The sequence below is a fragment of the Dendropsophus ebraccatus genome, chromosome 2, assembly GCF_027789765.1.
Source record: "Dendropsophus ebraccatus isolate aDenEbr1 chromosome 2, aDenEbr1.pat, whole genome shotgun sequence".
In the NCBI taxonomy this organism is placed as follows: Eukaryota; Metazoa; Chordata; class Amphibia; order Anura; family Hylidae; genus Dendropsophus; species Dendropsophus ebraccatus.
This window is the reverse complement of record NC_091455.1, coordinates 88,293,176-88,312,573: the sequence shown is the minus strand read 5'-3', so window position 1 is coordinate 88,312,573 and position 19,398 is coordinate 88,293,176. Positions and strand designations below refer to the sequence as shown.

General features: G+C 44.6%; 1 long non-coding RNA gene across 2 annotated transcripts in view; it reads left to right on the top strand.

The window, feature by feature from the left end:
* LOC138784553 (uncharacterized) overlaps positions 1–19,398 on the top strand; it is a 277,446-nt gene that overhangs the window by 164,082 nt on the left and 93,966 nt on the right. For both annotated transcript variants that reach the window (XR_011361875.1, XR_011361874.1), the window contains exon 3: positions 6,258–6,354. This is a non-coding gene — a long non-coding RNA (uncharacterized lncRNA). The remainder of the gene's footprint in view (positions 1–6,257; positions 6,355–19,398) is intronic.

Below are 19,398 nucleotides of genomic sequence, written 5' to 3'. Positions count from 1 at the left end.
ACTGACTGGCTAAACTATGTCACCTCCTGAATATAAGAATAGTGATTTCAGATTCGTGTCCCTTGCTGGTTGGAGCTAGAGAGGGACAGACTATATACCAGGGAGAGAAAGCTTTTAAATAAAGTTAGTTAGGGAGGGACCCCCAAAAGCCCGTATTAGGGATAAAAGTATAAAAAACAGAGATTTAGAAGCTGTTGTGAGACAGGATGTGTGTTCAGACCAGGGGCGCCGCAATCATGAGGCGACTTGAATCGTCTGCCTCAGGCGGCGCCACCAGCTATCTTCATGGGGGCGGCATTCAGTGGCAGATTATAATATGAGCGGTTCGGGCGGCCGCCCACATTATAATCCGCCACTGACTGTACCATGTACTGGAGCCCCCCCCGCGCCCGGGCAGTATCTGTAATGAGATGCTGTGAGCGGCAGAGACTGTATTCATAAGCGCCGCGCTGTAATGAATCAGCCGCGCCGTGCTGATACTACAGCGCGGCGCTTATGAATACAGTCCCCCCCGCTCACAGCATCTCATTACAGATACTGCCGGGGGGCGGGGGGGCTCCAGTACATGCATTCCACGTCCGTGATCCGTCAGGATCACGGAACGTGGGAATGCAGCCTTAGTCCCCTGGCTGATGTGCGGCTGCCGGGGGTGTCCTGTCCTGTCCCCGGCAGCGCGCGCATCAGGGAGATCCCCGTGCGCCGGAAGTCACAGCCACAGGTGCACGGGGAGCTCTCTGATGCGCGCGCTGCCGGGGACAGGACGGGACACCTCCGGCAGCCGCACATCAGCCGGGAGAAGACCAGAGAGGCTCGACGGGGGAACGGAGGGTAGGTGAGTTGTGTGCTGTTTTTTGTTTTTGTTTTATCTGCTGGGGGGGGGGAGGGGACCATCTATAAGGGGGGGAGAGGGGGACCATCTATAAGGGGGAGGGGGACCATCTATAAGGGAGGGGGGGGGAAGGGGACCATCTATAAGGGGGAGGGGGACCATCTATAAGGGAGGGGGGGGGGAAGGGGACCATCTATAAGGGAGGGGGGAAAGAGGGGGACCATCTATAAGGGGGGGGCCATCTATAAGGGAGGGGGAGAGGGAAGAGGGGGACCATCTATAGGGGGGGGAAGGGGACCATCTATAAGGGAGGGGGGAGAGGGGGACCATCTATAAGGGGGAGGGGGACCATCTATAAGGGAGGGGGGGGGAAGGGGACCATCTATAAGGGAGGGGGGAAAGAGGGGGACGATCTATAAGGGAGGGGGGAAAGAGGGGGACCATCTATAAGGGGGGGGGACCATCTATAAGGGAGGGGGAGAGGGAAGAGGGGGACCATCTATAGGGGGGGAAGGGGACCATCTATAAGGGAGGGGGGAAAGAGGGGGACCATCTATAAGGGGGGGACCATCTATAAGGGAGGGGCGGGAGGGGGACCGTCTATAAGGGGGGGGAAGAGGGGGACCATCTATAAGGGGGGGGAGAGGGGGACCATCTATAAGGGAGAGGGGACCATCTATAAGGGGGGGAAGAGGGGGACCATCTATAAGGGAGAGGGGACCATCTATAAGGGGGGGGAAGAGGGGGACCATCTATAAGGGGGGGGGAGTGGGGGACCATCTATAAGGGAGAGGGGACCATCTATAAGGGGGGAAGAGGGGGACCATCTATAAGGGAGAGGGGACCATCTATAAGGGGGGGAAGAGGGGGACCATCTATAAGGGAGAGGGTACCATCTATAAGGGGGGGCAGAGAGGGAAGAGGGGGACCATCTATAAGGGGGGGGGGGAAAGAGGGGGACCATCTATAAGGGGGGAGAGAGAGGGAAGAGGGGGACCAACTATAAGGGGGGGGGGGGAGAGGGGGACCATCTATAAGGGGGGAAGAGGGGGACCATCTATAAGGGAGGGGAAAGAGGGGGACCATCTATAAGGGAGGGGGACCATCTATAAGGGAGGGGGGAGAGGGGGACCATCTATAAGTGGGGGAGAGGGGGACCATCTATAAGGGAGGGGGGAGAGGGGGACCATCTATAAGGGAGGGGGGAGAGGGGGACCATCTATAAGGGAGGGGGGAGAGGGGGACCATCTATAAGGGAGAGGGGACCATCTATAAGGGGGGGAAGAGGGGGACCATCTATAAGGGGGGAGAGAGAGGGAAGAGGGGGACCAACTATAAGGGGGGGGGGAAGAGGGGGACCATCTATAAGGGGGGAAGAGGGGGACCATCTATAAGGGAGGGGAAAGAGGGGGACCATCTATAAGGGAGGGGGACCATCTATAAGGGAGGGGGGAGAGGGGGACCATCTATAAGGGGGGGAGAGGGGGACCATCTATAAGGGAGGGGGGAGAGGGGGACCATCTATAAGGGAGGGGGGGAGAGGGGGACCATCTATAAGGGAGGGGGGAGAGGGGGACCATCTATAAGGGAGAGGGGACCATCTATAAGGGGGGGAAGAGGGGGACCATCTATAAGGGGGGGAAGAGGGGGACCATCTCCTAAAAGATCAGCACCCTCCTCTCCTGACATCCTCTGTGCTGCTGTGACCTCTCCTAAAAGATCAGCACCCTCCTCTCCTGACATCCTCTGTGCTGCTGGGACTTCTCCTATAGGATTAGCACCCTCCTCTCCTGACATCCTCTGTGCTGCTGGGACCTCTCCTATAGGATTAGCACCCTCCTCTCCTGACATCCTCTGTGCTGCTGGGACCTCTCCTATAGGATTAGCACCCTCATCTCCTGACATCCTCTGTGCTGCTGGGACCTCTCCTATAGGATTAGCCCCCTCCTCTCCTGACATCCTCTGTGCTGCTGGGACCTCTCCTATAGGATTAGCCCCCTCCTCTCCTGACATCCTCTGTGCAGCAAGGGACCAAACATTATGTTTATTGGGGACAGCAGTGGGGGGGGGGGGGGGGCAGTAGTGGATTATAATGTGGGCGGATTGACGGGGGGGGGCGTCATTCTATAGTTCGCCTCGGGCAGCAGAGAGGCTAGAATCACCCCTGGTTCAGACATCTACAGATAGTGTATACGGCTGTATACTGTGAGTGGGGGATAATAGCTTTTATCTTGCTGCTACTAATTTGCACAGTCTGCGTCCTGTAAAGGAGTTGACCAGCGCTTTAATTTTATTGTTGTAAAAACAATTATATATCCAGTATACGGCTATATACTGTTAGTGTGAGATAAAACCTATTATCTTGCTACTACTAATTTGCGCAGTCTGCGTCCTGTAACGTAGTTGACCAGCCCTTTAAATTTATTGTTGTGAAAACAATTATATATCCGGTATACGGCTGTATACTGTGAGTGTGCGATAATACCTTTTATCTTGCTACTACTTATTTGTAGTTATTGTTAACCCTTTAACAACCTGCCGTCATTGATGCCTCAATGCCCAGGTTGTGATTTTACATCAGCTTATGTCATTATAAAGATCCCATAAGCTGATGTCCCCTAACTCTGCGCCTATCCGATTTCCCCGGCAGCTGTTACTTTCTTATAACAGAGGCAGGGGAGAGAGGGGAGGCGGCAGAGCTCAAAGGCGTGTGCCCAGCCCTTGGTGCTTTACCATTTGCTTTACCTGGTATTGCAGCTCCTCCCATCAAAGTAAATGGGATAAACTGCAATACCAGGTACAGCCACTGCTGAATGTGCAAAGCCGTGTTTTAAAGGGGTTATCCAGTGCTACAAAAACATGGCGACTTTCTTTCAGAGAAAACACGACTCTTGTCGCCAGTTCAGGTGCAGTTTGCAATTAAGCTCCATTCACTTCAATCAAACTGAGCAGCAAAACCCGCCCAAGCTGGAGAAAGAGTGGGGCTGTCTCTGGAAGAAAATGGCCATGTTTTTGTAGCGCTTGATAACCCCTTTAATAGTCAGGAAGAAGCAACAGCACTTGCACAATTGCCATTAACCCTTTAATTTGCTAATGCTGGGGGGGGGGGGGGGGGTTGTGGCTCTACTTGCAAAAAAGAAAGGTCTTAAAACCCCATTAATAAATAGAAATAATGTTACACACTGTTTCTAATCTTGCAGATGTTTTTGACAAACATTTTGATACAGGATTTTTAAAATAAATTGATTCTACCTTTATGTCCTACGTGTCTCTTACTGGAATATTAAAAGATTGCATCACTAGTGGTAGACTAAAATAGACCAAGTGCCATTTAGAATGCTGCCAAGAAAAGCACCCGATAAAGATTCTAAGGACATAAAATTATTAAATTACCTTTTTAGAGTGTCTCATTACTCAACCCATGAAAGGTTTTGAGGAATTTATTCTAGAAAATATTGATCTCTATTGATATAAATCTTAAATATATTTAACCATAAAATTGAATTACTATTCTGTTAAGTCATTCGAATAGCATACTCTTCCCTCCAGTTATTTCTATGTTTGTTGGTTAATAATAGTACTTTTAATTGCTGTAAAAGTATTATATTTAAATATCAATGTTTCAAAATAGCTCTTACCAGGTTGTGTTGATAATTTTAATCTTTACTGATATTACACAATAAAAATGTCTGGTTCCTAAAATAGGTATTTCAGTTTCTTTTTATCTTATTTAGATAAGCTGGGTAGCAAAGCATACAAATAAATAAATGGAACCAGTTTTGGGGTAGGTTTCATGGTTGACTAATGCACGAACTTTAAAGAGTAGGCTAAATTTAGAGATATATTTTTAACTTTTGTTTGCGGATTAGAAATCTTTTTATACTTATTTTTTTCATTGATGTTTTCCTCAGTGAAGTAAGATGAGATACAAAAATTCTCACATTTAAAATATTTTGCCACATGCAATGAACAAAATATGTCCAAAAACCATCCTGCGTAACTTCATGCTTAAATGGGCACTGTGGTGATAAAAAAAAAAGTTTTGACATATTCTAGCAACATGCCAAAAGTTTTGATTGGTCGTAGCATTCATACCCCCACAGATTATTAGATGAAACCCAGAAACGCACACAGCTAATGTCTTCACTCCCAGGCTTGCAGAGTTTTCCATGTTGCAGTAGGGGGGCAGCCTATAATATGACTGTGGAGCACATCTCAAAAAACAAATGTCTGTTATCAACATCTAAGAAAGATAATTTGACATCATTTATGAATAATATTTTTTTTTGGACCGTTTCTGATACCAAATCATGGTTGTGGTTGTTATCTTCTCTCCTCTAAGTGTTTTGGCAGTGAGAGGAAATACTGATATACAACTAACAAGAAGTAACTGATATATTCTGGCACAGGTTGACATAGCCATTTTTTTTTTTTTAAATTGTGGTAAATCATAGGAACAGAACAACAAAAATAAGAGCAGATTTGGATCCATGAAATGTTAAAAAACAGTGGCGTCAATGGACCCCATTGACTTAATGGGGTCTACCAGATTTCTCTTACAGTGCTCATTATTTTATTGGACAACCATCTGTGCATTACATAGACAATTTATTTTACTGTTATATGATGTGACGTTTTGCACTCCGCCTGGAGTAGGTACAGCTAGGGACAGATTTACACCAACACCCCTTGTCCACACGGATACAGGAAGGCCGAGTGACCCCTGTCACTAACACCAGTGAACAGGTTGGTAGTACTGCCACCAGCTCCTCATTTAGATATAAGCCTGGTCATCAATACTTACATCTCTGCGCTCTATCGGTGTCGCCCTCTGATCGCAGCTGCCTCCACTTCTTTACTCCCGTCTTTTCACTGACAGTGGTGGTGTCCTGTGTCAGTCAATGATTGGCTAAGTGGGCTGAGGGCAGCTACAATCAGTGGGGGACACCGGAGATTCGTGGGAGGACACCTAGCAAGCACGGAAAGGTGAGCATATCCTTTTTTTGTTTTCCGTTTGTATTAAATCATGGATCAGGTTTGTTACGAACTTAGCAAACTTTTAGTTCGTATCAAACCCGGTCTTCAATTTAATACAAACAGAAAACAAAAAACCCTATTCTCACCCATACCAAACCATCTCTAGTGATAAATGTTTTCCCTTTAAATTAACAGCCTTACACTGCTAGAATAGTTGTACAGGGTAGTTGTTTGTGAGGGTAATTGTTTAGTGCACGCTAGATAATCTGTTCTCTATAGCTGTAGCTATAACTGTTTATATTTCAATTCTTTGATATTGTGTTATTAGCTTAATAGCTTTCTCTAGCTGTGGGAATGCCTATCGGCATAAAAAGAATGAGTGCTTGAGCCACCTGTATTAAGGAGAACTTGCTTGTAATACCTTATTGACAGACCTTATTGTTTTATACAGGTGGTTTGTAATCGAAATGATTCAGGTTTTGGAGGCGTCATAACATTATGTGGTGGGCAGGAGGATCATTGAAGACCTCTGCATTCCAGAAAACCTGGTAAGTGATATTTTAAATCTTTTGTGACCATGAGTCATGGATGCCTTAATGCCCAGGTCATTTTGAATTTCAGCTAAGTGATCATGACCCCATAAGCTGAAGCCCCTACCTCTGCCTCCTCATCTCTCTCTCTAATTTAAAAAAGCCTGTGACAGCCGCAGGTAAGAGATTGGAGGGGGCAGAGATCGCTGCAGTGCTCTATGCCGCCCTTCTTTCCCCTCTCTGAACTCCTCCTTCTGTAGCCAGGACACTGGAGGTTTAAAGCCTCAACGGTGAAAAGAGGGTGAATTCTCCCTTTGTAGAGTGATTTCTCTCACTGTAGCCTTATAGATGCGGTGGTTGCACTGATCGCAGAATCAATAGGGTTAACTGTCACCACTGAAGCTTGGCTCCGATGCTTACAGTTACAGCAGGTGCCCGTCTATCAATGATAGCTGGGACCCACCATGAATGACACGGGCACAGCTTCTGTGCCCCTATAATCCATGAAACGCTAATTAACGTTGCTGCAGTGATGTTAATTAGCAAATCAGCGGCTGGAGGGGGTTAAGCAAAGTGACTTCAAGTTTTTCATGTTAATCAAGTTATCCTAATGTTGTAAGTAACCCTAGTTATTTCCAGAAACTTGAAGTTATATAATAAAATTAATTACATTAGACAACCCATCAAATTAGTTTGTTAAGGGTTAAAAGTTGACTTTCCATTTACCCGCTTTTACTTGTTTTTATTTTACTTACAGATTGTGTTTATTTATGTGCAGAACTGTCATATTACATGTCCTAATTATGAAGACAATTGTGTGAGATATTACAAGCTAATTGCCTCTTTGTGACTAGGAAGCTTTCATGAGGATTGTTTTCTCCATGCAAATCTTATACTGTAATTTTCATTTTTTGGATTGAGTTTTAGTTTACACTGTTTATGCCCTTGTAACCTCCTCTAGTTTGCTTGTGCCAAGTATATTAGCTAATAATAGAAGCAACTTGTCTTCTTTTCGTCAAAGAGCTGTAATGTGTAATGCGTGCCAGCATTTTATTTTTGGGGTTTTGGAGCTTTTCAAATGTGTTAATAGTAACTGCTATAATGGAGAACGGCAAAAACTCTTATTGTAAATACTTTATCACTAGTCATCCCCCACGTGCATTGATTCTGCTCTATACAACTGAATATCACTGTTGTTAAAGGAGAAGTCCGGTGAACGTTTTTATTAAAGTATTGTATTGCCCCCCAAAAGTTATACGAATCACCAATATACACTTATTATGGGCTTTTTCCCCTGCTCTTACTACTGCATCAAGGCTTCTTTTCATGGATAAAATGGTGATGTCACGACCTGACTGCTAGAACTGTGTGGGCTGTGGCTGCTAGAGAGGATGATGGCAGGGGGACACTGAGGGACACGGGGCACTGGAGGGACAGGACACTGGAGCATCCCTCTGCCATCATTCTCTCCAGCAGCCACAGCGGGCACATCACCATGTTATCCAGGAAGTGAAGCATTGATACAGTGGTAAGTGCAGGGAAAAAAGCACTTTATGTACAGTACATTTCCCGTAATAAGTGTATATTGGTGATTTGCATAACTTTTGGGGGCAATACAATACTTATATAAAAATTTTCACCCGAATTCTCCTTTAACCCCTTAAGGACAGAGCCTGAAATGGCCTTAATGACAGAGACAAATTTTATGAATATGACCAGTGTCACTTTATTCATTAATAACTTTGGGATGCTTTTACCTATCCGGCTGATTCTGAGATTGTTTTCTCGTGACATATTGTACTTTACATTTCTGGTAAATTGGAGTCGATACTCATAATGAATCTTTATGAAAAAAACCCAAATAATGTGAAAAAATGTGAAAAACTGCATTTTTCCAACTTTGAAACTTTTTTGCGTATACAGAAAGTGGTTATACCACATAAATTATATATTAAATATCATTAGCAACATGTCTACTTTATGTTGGCGGCATTTATTAAACGATCTTTAATTTTTTTTAGACAATAGGAAGCTTAAAACATTAGCAGCAAATTTCCAAATTTTCAGTAAAATTTCAAAATCAGATATTTTTAGGGACCTGTTCAGGTTTAAAGTGTATTTGAGGGGCCTGTATGTTAGAAAGCCCCACAAAGCACCCCATTTCAGAAACTTCACCCCCCACACTCTGCAAAAGCACATCCAGAAAGTGTTTTAACCCTTTAAGGGAGTCACAGAAATAAAAGCTAAGTGTGTAAGAAATTTGAAAATTTAAATTTTCTGTGCAGAGATTTTATTGTAATCCAATATTTTTCATAATTATAAACCTATTACCAGAGAAATGCACCCCAATAATTATTGCCCCGTTTCTGCAGTTTATAGAAATACCCCATATGTGGCCCTATTGCGCTATTTGACGCAACCACAAGCCTCAGATACAAAGGAGCGCCTAGTGAATTTCAACGCCTCCGTTATATTTGGTCATTTCTGATTGTACCACTTCAGGTTGGGGACACCATTTAGAAAACTACACCCCTCAAGGAATGTAACAAGGGGTGCAGTGAGCATTTGGACCCCACAGGTGCTTCACAGATTTTCCGAACAATATGGCGTGAAAAAAGAAAAATTTATTTTTTACACTAAAACGTTGTTCTAGCCTTCAATTTTTCATTTTCTTAAAAGGATAAGAGGAAAAAAAAGACACAAAATGTGTAGCGCAGTTTCTCCCGAGTACGGAAATACCCCACATGTGGCGATAAAATGCCAAGGGGGCGCAGGACGAGCCTCCAAAGGGAAGGAGCGCCAATTGGCTTTTGGAAGCTGAATTTCACTGGAAAGGATTTCAAGGGCCATGTCGCATTTACAGAGCCTTCGTGCTGCCAAGACACTGGAAACCCCCCACAAGTGACCCCATTCTGGAAACTACACCCCTCAAGGAATCTAACAAGGGGCACAGTGAGCATATGGACCCCACTGGTGACGGGCACAAATGTGGAACAATGTGACGTAAAAGTAAAAAATTTCATTTTTTCACTTTCATGGCACAAATGTGCCCGTCATCAAGGGGTCCATATCCTCACTGCACCCCTTGTTAGATTCCTTGAGGGGTGCAGTTTCCAGAATGGGGTCACTTGTGGGGGGTTTCCAGTGTTTTGGCAGCACGAGGGCTCTGTAATTGCGACATGGCGTTGATCATCCATTCTAGCCAAATCCAACCTCCAAAATCCAAATGGCGCTCCTTCCCTTTGGAGGCTTGCACTGCGCCCACATGGCGCTTTATGTCCACATGTGGGGTATTTACGGACTCGGGGCAAATTGCTCTACACATATAGTGTGTTTTTTCCCCTCTTTTAACCCCTTGTGAAAATGATAAATTCAAGGCTAAACCAACATTATAGTGTAAAAAATGTAATATTTCATTTTCACGCCACATTGTTCCACATTTGTGCCCGTCACCAGTGGGGTCCATATGCTCACTACACCCCTTGTTACATTCCTTGAGGGGTGTAGTTTCCATAATGGGGTCACTTGTGGGGGGTTTCAACTGTCTTGGCAACACAGAGGCCTTTTGAATGCAACATGGCCCTTCGAAATCCATTCCATCCAAATCCAGCCTTCAAAAACGAAATGGCGCTCCTTCCCTTCGGAGGCTTACCCTGCACCCACATGGCGCTTTATGTCCACATGTGGGGTATTTCCGTACTCAGGGGAAATTGCTCTACAAATTTATTGTTTTTCTTTTATCTTTTAGCCCCTTGTGAAAATGAAAAAATCATAACAAGATAAATGATTTAGAGTAAAAATTTTACAAAAATTACACTAAATGTTGGTCTAGCCTTGATTTTTTCCATTTCCACAAGGGGTTAAAAAAGAAAATGAACACAAAACGTGTAGGGTAGTTTCCCCTGAGTAGGAAAATACCCCATATGTGGGCATAATGTGCCATTTGGGCACAGGGCAAGCCACCAAAGGGACAGAGCGCCATTTAGAGGCTGGAATGGAGGATGGAGGCCATGTCGCAATTACAAAGCTCCTGTGCTGCCAGGTCAGTAGAAACCCCCAACAAGTGACCCCATTCTGGAAACTACACCCCATAAGGAATCTAACAAGGGGTGCAGTGAGGATATGGACCCCACTGGTGACAGTCACTTACGTAGAACATGTGCCGAGAAAATAAAAAATACCATTTTTTTTCATTTTCACGTCCCAAATGTGGCCGTCACCAGGGGGCCATATCCCCGCTGCCCCCCTTGTTAGATTCCTTATGGGGTGTAGTTTCCAGAATGGGGTCACTTGTGGGGGGTTTCTACTGTCCTTGCCGCACAGAGGCTTTGTAATTGCATCATGGCATCCTCTAATGGGAATGGCGGCCATACCTACTTAGCTGGGGAAAAGGGACCATTCTAATTTATTTGGGGGTATTAGGCCAATTATTAGTTTATAAGGCTGAAAATGACAGGTGTCCATCAAACTCAATCCGTGTTGATCCAGAGGAAGGCAAAAAACCCTCGTGAGGCAGACGACAGTAGCCTCATCACAGGGGAAAAATTCCTTCCCGACTCCATAATGGCGATCAGAATAATCCCTGGATCAACGTGACCCCTGAAATAGGAATAAGGGACAGAATTTAGATAATGTAGAACCCCAATGACGTGTGGTACACCTTGAAGCCATCCAGTATGCAGAGGCCGGGGTGATCAGGACAGGTGTCACACTGGAAAATGGTGGCCTTCCTGATCCCCCTGTTACGCCACACTCTGCACTTCTTCTGGGGTCTCCCTTTCTCCAGTGTGGGGGACGTCACCTGGAAAATGTTGTCCTGGTGCGATCCGGGGTCCTTTATATCCAGAAGCGCTGGGTCTGCTCCATGGCTGCTAAATATTAGGGCTCTACTACTACTTCTGATATGTTCGGATCGTGCCGCAAGCTACAGTAGCTCGGGCAGCGAGGGACCGGAAGAGGGGGTGCTGGTATAAAAGTTATCCCTGTACAGGTGGTAACCTTTATCCAGCAGTGGGAAGATCAGTTCCCGGACGATCTTTCCACTTGTTCCAAGGATGGGGGGGGGGGGGGGGCATCTGGGGGCTGGATTCAGGTGTCCATTCCTACATACACTCTAAGGGTACGTGCACACTGCGGAATCGCGACAGATAACCCTTCGTGCATTCCGCAGTTGGCACCCGCCGGCGGACTGATGCAGGCGCACGTCTCCACATGTGTCATAGAATCCATTCTATGCACGGGCGGATTTCGCTCTCCTTCCAACGTATTCATTCTTTGGATGGAAGACGGAATCCGCCCGTGCATAGAATGGAGTCAATGACACGGGTAGAGACATGCGCCCGCATCAGTCCGCCGGCGGGTGCCAGCTGCGGAATGCACGAAGGGTTATCCTTCGCCATTCCGCAGTGTGAACGTACCCTAAATCTTTAAGTGTACCCTGAGGTACGCTCACAGAGTTTGGAGAATTTCACACCATACCGTGATCTCTTATTGGGATGGTACTGGCGGAAAAGACGTGTCTGGGGAGCATCGTACGCTACGCTACCCCCAGACACGTCACTGGATGATGAGGATGATGAGGATGAATGGAGGAAAGAAGGATCCCCCCATTCATCCTCACTGGCTGTTTCGGTGTCGGAGGCAATAATAACGTATCCCTCTGACGCCGAAAACACCCTGGGGGTCATCTTTATATGGGGATTGGTATATGGGGTATGTAGTGGTGTAGTCTCAAACTTTATTCAATGTAGTGTGGTGTAATGTAGTGTTTTTTACGTGTTTTTTTTTTACAGTAAGTATAAAAAAAAAACCTACGCCAACAAAGGAGTTGCTGATAAATGCCGCACTTATGTGCGGCACTTATCAGCAGACCGTGGCAGTAGGATATAGAAAAAAAACACCCTACACCAAAAAGGAGGAGTTGCTGATTAGCAGCGCACTTTCGTGCGATTCTGATCAACACTCAGCGGCGATAGGGTGCGGAAAATAGAAAAAAAAAATTGGAAAAAAAAAAAACTTTTTCTACATTCTGAACATCCCTGTAGCTGCTGATAAGTGTATTACACATATCAGCCGCTAGAGGGCAGCAGAGCGCAAAATCTGGAAAATGATGAGGCTGGAGCCGAAAATAGCCGAAAGAAGACGACGGGGACCGCCGGAAAGACCCGAAGACCGAACGGAATGACGGAGGACGCCGCGAACCTGGAAGACGCCGATCAGGACCCTCGGAACAGGTGAGTAATGTACAAATACCTGCTCTGGACCCCTCCGCTACCTAGCTGAGGGGTCCAGGGCAGGTATTTATTATTTTGTGGGACTCTGATCGCCGTGCCACCGGCCCGCTCGCCGTGAACGGCCGGCCGTTCACGGCGATCGGGCCGGTGGCACGGTGACCACCATTACTTTTTACAGTAATGGCGGTCGGTGCCGTCCTCGGACAGCACCGACCGCCATTTTTTTCCGATCGCCGCTATTGGCTGATCTGAATTGATCAGCCTATAGCAGCGATCGTAAGCACGGGGGGTGTTAACCACCCCCCGTGCCGTGAAGCTAAGATTGCCTGCTTTGATTTATAGCAGGCCATCTTCCCCGATCGCTGTGTGCGAACATGCAGCGATCGGGGAAACATCGGGCGTAAATTTACGCCCTGATGCGCCAAGTACCAGGGCGCGAGGGTGTAAGTTTACGCCCGATGTCGTTAAGGGGTTAAAGAATGACATTTTTTGGTGTTTTTTTTTTAATGCCCATAATTTTTTACTATTCCCGTATCTCAAATTAAAGAATATCTATCTTTTCAAAAAAATCTTTTTTTCAGGTAAAACCCATTGATGGCCTATCCATTGAACAAGTCATGCATTCCTTATTGGTAAGGTTCTAAGACCTACTACCACCACTGATCAGGTGTTGTACACAGCTATGGCACAAGAAGTAAACACAGAGTGTGGAGCTTGAGGCCTTGGCTCTGTGCATTGTGTTACTGTGCTTGGTTACTTGGCAGCATGGTGGTATGTGTGTTTGCTGTGTTTGCGTGGGTTTCCTCTACGTAATCCAGTTTTCTCCCACACCCAAAACATACAGATAGGTAAGTTTAGATTGTGAGCCCTAACGAGGACAGGGAGAATAATTGACAAAACTATGTAAAAAGCTATTGTCAGGATCGGGCAATGCAGACACAACAAGACAGTGGGCCCTAGGTCTGAATCCACCCATTGTCCCAGCCTACTTGCCTCGATCGGCCCTAGGCGGCCGTGGACAACCACATAGACATTCCCTACGCTGATAAAGTGCACACAGAACGAGACGGATGAACAAACATAAAAAAATGGTAAACAAACGGGTCAAATCCAAACAGGCAACGCAGTACAAAATCAGCAGGCAAAGGGATCGTCAAATAGTCAGGCAGAAGGTCAGATAACAATTCGAGTCAAACAGAGGGATTAAGAGAGGGGTTCGCAGGAATAGACAGGGAAGCTGTGACCAGGAGTTAACCTAAATAGCCAGCGATGGAACTCTGCCTCAGTTTTGTTTTATGCTGAGCAAGAGCCCGGTCCGGATCCTCATTGGACCGGCGCTCTGATCCTCCAGGCTGCAGACAAGCAAAGAAACGAATCAATCAAACAGACCACCCAGCTGTGTAATCAAGTCCCACAGCTTCTCAGCTTAACTCCTGCATTGACAGGAAGCTGAGAAGCAAGCGGGTGTGTCATACAAAAGCAAAACAGACCCAATTCAGACCAGGTTACTGCACAATGCTGACAGCTATGGAATCAGTTAGTGCTATACAAATAAAAGCATCATCACTATTATTACTACACACAGCTCCCATCCACTTCAGCTGAGGCTTCTAGCTCCACACACTGCCAATCTGCTATTGATAGTTTATCCTGTAGATAGGACATCAATTTGCTTTAATTTTTTTTATTAACTGCCTCCTTGGAAAGTCAAGTGTAGAGACTTGAGATACACTTTCTATGAGCCTGTACACCTCTCATTTGAAAGCATGTTACATGTTTTGTTCACATATTTAGATTCACACATATGTGTTTTTTTTTGTAAACTTCAGAACATTAAATAAAGTTTGGGCCCCTTTCAATATATGAATCTCTTAAAGTATAGCTTAGGAGGGTCCAGATGCTGTTATTGGTCAGAAAAATGCATGTAAATGTCAATTTTACCCACAATAAAGTCTTATAATTCTAAAGGCAACTAGAGATCTAGATGATAACTAACTTGGCAGCCTCTTTTTGATTGAAAACATCTATTATACATATATGCAGAAATAGATTTTTTAACATGCTTATACAATACCTGTATGGTAACTAGACAATATTGCTTTATGAATTTATATTTAAATTTTTTTACTACAATAGGAATGTCCAAGCCTCAGACTTCCTAGCTAATGTACATACAGAATGAATATGTCTATATTAACTTACTCAAGGGGTCAGTAGGTAAGACATAATTTTAAAGTCTGGACTGCATGTATTATAGCAAATGGCATATATGAGATTAAAATTCCAAGTTGTGAAGGTCATTAAAGAATTACTGAGAACAGTTTGATCCTTGGAGTGCTGAGATCACAGATTTGTAATATGATTTATTTAGTATTCCCATGGAGCAATATAATTCGTTCCCCTGAGGTACAGGTAGGAGGCACTTTGTCATGTGGTCTAGTAGACAATGCATCAGTGTGAACAATATGTTTACTGACCCTAGGCGCCATGATCCAAAGGATTCTTAAACAATTTAGTGTTCACTGAAAAGAAAAGCTAATCAGGATATTCTGATTGAATGCAATAAAAGGGGTGCTGCCATATAATAAAGTGATGGTACATAGGATACTTTTGGGATCCTCAGCAGTCCCAAAAATGAAGGAGTACAGACTAAAGGCAATATGCCACTAGGTCCGGATGTCACCTCTTTGCTATCCAGAATTCCAGAGTGTCTATCGGCCATATCCTCCTTCTTCTCCTCCCGCTTTCTAAAACTCAACATGGACAAAACAGAACTTATCATCTTTCCCCCATCTCGCTTCACCCTGCCTTCTAATCTGTCAATCACTATCAATGGCTGCACTGTCCACCAAGTCCGCTGCCTTGGGGTCACCTTTGACTATGCCCTGTTCCTTAAACCACATATTCAGGCCCTGACCACCTCCTGCCGCCTTCACCTCAAAAACATTTCCAGAATCTGCTCTTTCTTCACCCCTGACTCCACCAAACTATTGGTACATGCTCTCATTATCTCCCGCTTGGACTACTGTAACATCCTCCTCTCTGGCCTTCCAGCTAACTCCCTTGATCCCCTCCAGTCTATCCTTAACACTGCTGCCCGACTAATCCACCTTTCCCCTCGCTTTGCCTCAGCCTCTCCCCTCTGCCAATCCCTCCACTGGCTCCCCATTGCCCAGTGTATTCACTTTAAACTGTTGACCATGACATACAAGGCCATCCACAACCTGTCCCCTCCGTACATCTCTGACCTGATATCCCACTACCGTCCCTCACGCAGCCTTCGATCCTCCAGTGACCTCCATCTGCGCTCCCCCCTTGTTCGTACCTCGCACAACCGCCTCCAAGACTTTGCCCGAGCCTCCCCCATACTCTGGAACTCGCTACCCCGACACATCTGTCTCTTATCCACCATCATGTCCTTCAAAAGTAACCTGAAAACCCATCTCTTCAAACTAGGCTACAACATACAATAACTCTGCATCACACTTGAATGGCTGCACTTTACCTCCTGTTTCTCTCCCCATACCCTATAGATTGTAAGCCCTCGCGGGCAGGGTCCTCTTCCCCCATGTACCAGTCTGTCTTTTGCCTTCACATAATGTTTTCTGATCTTGTATTGTTCCTGCCTGTTGCCTTTCTATTGTATAGCGCTCTGGAATTAAGGGCGCTTTATAAATATATAATAATAATAATAATAATCGCTGGGGAGGGGTGGAAATTAAAGCCGAAGGTCACTTACCTCCCCCATTACAGCATCGGTGCCCGAATCGCGCCGCCCGGTATTCCCGTCCCGTGGCCGCTTCCTGGTCAGAGCTGCTGCATGAGATGTGATGTCTCAAGGCAGCTCTGCTAATCAGCGGTCGTAGCAGGGTCTCGCCTTGGCCACTGTATGGAAGAGCTGCCTTGAGATGTCACGTCTCATGCGGCAGCTCTTACCAGGGCGTTGTGATCCAGGCACCGGTGCTGGAACTGGGGAGGTAAGCTTCAATTTCCACCCCCTCCCGGGCGATCCTCAAAAGTACTTCCCGGCCCGGAGTACCCCTTTAATCCCTTTAATCCACCTTAAATGAGAAAAGCATAAACTAGTGACAAATGCTGAACAGATGTGGTGTATAACTTACATCATTTTGTTCAGCCGTTCTCCTCATACGCAGGAGGAAAGGATTCTTGACACACCCCTTCCCCCTTCTCCCGCCCTCCAGCTGCTGATTGATAGCTGACTGGCTATACACAGCATGGATAAATAACTGCCAATCAGCAGCTGGTGGGCGGAGTTTTCTGCTTCTCATGAATATTGAGTACTACTGGGCTCATGCACATAATGGAGAGGACTACTTATTGTTTGTGTTATTCAGGAGAATATCTGTGAATTAGCTGCACAGAACAATGTAAGTGATACATCTTTCTGTTCAGCTTCTCTGTCACTTGTATATGGTAGCCTGAGATAGGACACTATAAACCTACTGACAGAGTCTCTTTAAGGGCTGTAGCCTTTTAACAGTGCACAAGTGTGAACATAAAGGGGGAGATTTATGAAAGGGTGTAAATATTCACCTGGTGTGAACTGCCCACAGCAACCAATCACAGCTCCTTTTATATGTTACCAGAGCTATATGCTGAGCTGTGATTGGTTTCTGTAGGCAGTTCACACCAGGTGTATATTTACACCCTTTCATAAATCTCCTCCAAAGTGTTAGGTGTTTTTACTAGTTGGCAATAACATGGCCTGATTCACCATTAGTTGGTCAGACTTAAAAATCTTCATATCAAAAATGTACATGGAGTAGTCTTCATATACTTTGTAGGTTACAGAAATTTTGGAAGCCTTTCATAGAGTCTTAGGATACATTTACATGTTCCATGCACAATCCATATATATGGACCATGTGCTATGGACAGGACTTCGGACTTAATTGACATTTACTATGATTCTGTAAGCTTTGCACTACTGTACTGCATGCTGTTTCAGTACAGTAGTGCAAAGATTTAAACAGTTTTGGAGTTCATTGCACCATGTTGAATGATGATGCAGTGTGTTCCAAAATCCAGTCCAAAGCACATTGTTGGTGCACAGACTATAATTGTGGAATGTGTGAATGCCCCCTTATACAGAGTCTGGCTCCAGACAGATGCTTTAATAAAAATAAGCTGTTGGGTGGTTTTCTTCCTGCTTTTTTAGCATCCCACTTGCTTGTCTAGAACTATATCTTGGTTATCCCAGTACAATTTGAGTGGGACGCTCCTAATGTCAAGTGTACTCCAAAATAGTACCAATTAAAAAATGAACATATCCTACAAAAAACAAACCCTCGCAGAACTCTGTTGCTTAAAATTTCAAAAGTTCTTAAAGTAAAACAAAATGGCCCTCAGAACATGTTAATACACAAACAATTTTGTAAAAGCTTTGAGGGGTGGTGTTTTTAAGATGGGATGATTTATGCAGGTTTTCTAACATATAGGTTTAGCACTGGTCCCTAAAAAATCTCATTTAGATATTTTGAAAAAAAAAAAAATCATTCTGCATTTATAAGCTTTCTAAGCCTCTAAAAAATGAGAATCAAAGTGTTTAAAAAATGATGTCAGCATTACTAAACATATTGTAAGTGTGAATAAATAACTAAAATAACTAATTTATGTGGCAAGACTATCTTTTGTACAAACAGAGAATTTCAAATTCATTTTTTTCATGTTTTTATTTTTTTTTAGTTTTCTGCCAAAAACCTCTGAATGTATCAATCACAATTTACCGCTAACAGAAAGTACAATGTGTCACAAAAAAACCCAAACAACAACAACAAAAACGTAATTACTTGGATAGGGAAGTATATTAAAAAGTTAGTACCGCATAAGAATACTGTTGCCAGATTTGAAAAATAGGCTCAAATGTTACGAAAAACTGGCAAAGATGGCAAAAAGTTATTGGGAATTCCAGTAAAATAAATTTTGGTGGGGTAGTATAAAAATAAAAAACAAATTATACATACTTTTGCAGGTTCCCTGCAACTCTCATTCAAGGAACTTTTGATCCACCACTACTCAAATCTTCACCTTGCTTCTGAGACAATATTTTTGTGCTTGTGACTTGTTTAAAATCCCCTGTGGGTACCACACTAGCAACGGGGCTATTTGCTATTTGTAACCTCTGGCCTATTGTCTTAATGTTCTGTTATAAAAGCCGGTTACATTCCATTTTTGCTTTCATTTCAAATAAGGAGCCTCCCCCCCTTTAGTGACTAGTGGCATACATAAAGTAATAGCAGGACATTTAGGCAGCTACTAAATGGATATCACTAAGGTCAATCATTATTAATTGATTCAAATTAAAACATTTTTTTTGTGTTTGGCTGGACAATTGCTGGCAACACCTGGGTTGTGACATAATTCGAAGTGGAAAGTAACAAGACTACTATGATCTTTTATGGCCCACTTTATTACAATCACAAACTCCACCACAATGACTTAGTTTCAACAAGGCCTTCTCCGTCTTTTATCTGGAATTGTAAGGATTAGTCCTTGCTCATGATTAGGAACACAGTCCAAAATTGTTGGGTCTGTGAACTTGAGTGCCCAGCAGGACACTTCTTTACAAATGCTTCATTGCTTTAGGTGACCACAGTTCCTTATCACACTCCCCGACACATTGCTACAGCTTCCAGCTCCCACTTTCTTCTCCCTCTGTCCCCTCACTTCCTGTCTCTCTTCTTCCTTTTGCAGCACTGTCCAGCATCTCCAGCAGCCACACCCAGCCAACAATTTTGAATGCCATGCCAACTGCCATCAATGGGCATGCACACTACTGATACTGACTACACCCACTGCTGCTAATGGC